Source organism: Pristiophorus japonicus, chromosome 1, assembly GCF_044704955.1.
Source record: "Pristiophorus japonicus isolate sPriJap1 chromosome 1, sPriJap1.hap1, whole genome shotgun sequence".
Lineage (NCBI taxonomy): Eukaryota > Metazoa > Chordata > Chondrichthyes > Pristiophoridae > Pristiophorus > Pristiophorus japonicus.
In genome coordinates this window covers 10,404,617-10,406,335 of record NC_091977.1, presented here as the reverse complement: position 1 = coordinate 10,406,335, position 1,719 = coordinate 10,404,617, and the positions used below count along the sequence as shown (strand labels likewise).

Below are 1,719 nucleotides of genomic sequence, written 5' to 3'. Positions count from 1 at the left end.
CACCCGAACAGGGACTTGAACCCTGGACCCTCAGATTAAAAGTCTGATGCTCTACCGACTGAGCTATCCAGGCCCTTGCTCACTGAGCCCATAATTCCTTCTTTGACCATATGAACAGGTCTGAGTGCTGAGGGTCAGAGGTTACTGCCTGCAAAGTGGTTGCTGCATGTCCCAGTGTCAGTGCAAGGTTTCCTTTCTCGGAATGATGGACTCATGCAATCATTCCTTCCCTCACCGCCGCTGGGACAGGTCTGCACACCAGCTTTCTCTGGCGGGGTCACTACAACAACTTATATTTATATCGCGCCCCAAGTCGCTTCACAGGAGTATTATGAGTTAAAACATTTGACATCGAGCCGCAAAAGTAGAAATTAGCGAAGGTGACCAAAAGCTTGGTCAAAGAGCGTCGTAAAGGAGGAAAGAGAGGTAGAGAGATGGAGATGTTTAGGGAGGTAATTCCACAGCTTGGGGCGCAGGCAACTGAAGGCACGGCCACCGATGGTTGAGCGATTACAATCAGGGATGCTTGGCATGACAGAAACATAGAAACATAGAAATTTACAGCGCAGATGAAGGCTATTTCGGCCCATTGTGTCCGCACCGGCCAACAAAGAGCCGCACGGCCCTCGGTCAGCAGCCCTGAAGGTTACATATCAACCTTTAAATAATGAACAATGGCGGACAGGTAAAGAGCACCCAGCCCAACCAGTCCACCCCACACAACTGTGACACCCCTTACACTGAAACATTCTCCACTCCACCCCAACCGGAGCCATGTGATCTCCTGGGAGAGGCAAAGACCAGATAAAAACACAGGCTAATTTGGGGAAACAAATCTGGGAAAATTCCTCTCCGACCCATCAAGGTGATCCAAACTATTCCAGGAGATCAACCTGGCCATATTCAATTACCTGCAGTGCTTATCATCATATCTGCGCCGGCCAACAAGAGGTTACCCAGTCTAATCACAATTACCAGCTCTAGGTCCGTAACCCTGCAGGTTACGGCATTTTAAGTGCTCATCGAACCATCTTCTAAATGTGGCGAGGGTTTCTGCATCCACCACTCTTCCTGGAAGTGAGTTCCAGATCCCCACAACCTCTGCATAAAGAAGACCCCCCCCCCGTCAAATCCTCTCAGAACCTCGACCAATCACCATAAAACTATGTCCCCTCATAATAGACACCTCCAGCAATGGAAATAGGCCCTTGCCATCCACCATATCCAGGCCCCTCAATATTTTGCACACCTCAATGAGGTCTCCTCTCAACCTCCTCTGTTCCAATGAGAAAAAATCCAGCCTATCCAACCTGCCCTCATAACTAAGATTCTCCATTCCAGGCAGCTTCCGAGTCAATCTCCTCTGCACCCTCTCTAGTGCAATCACGCCCTTCCTATAATACGGCGACCAGAACTGCACGAAGTATTCCAGCTGTGGCCTAACCAAAGTATTATACAATTTAAGCACAACCTCCCTATTCTTATATTCGATGCATCGGCCAATAAAGGCATAATTCCATATGCCTTCTTAACCACTTTATCCACCTGGCCTGCTACTTTCAGGGATCTGTGGACAAGCACTCCAAGGTCCCTTTGTTCATCTACATTATTAAGTGGATCTCCGCTTAATGTGTATACCCTTTCCTTATAAGCCCTCCAAAAGTGCATTACCTCACACTTCTCTGAATTAAATTCTATTTGCCACTGCTCTGCACACCT

At 48.2% G+C, this 1,719-nt stretch overlaps 1 non-coding gene across 1 annotated transcript; it reads right to left on the bottom strand.

Moving 5' to 3' along the window:
• trnak-uuu (transfer RNA lysine (anticodon UUU)) lies at positions 1–73 on the bottom strand. The gene has a single exon. It is a non-coding gene; the product is annotated as a tRNA-Lys (tRNA).
• Positions 74–1,719: the final 1,646 nt, after the last annotated feature.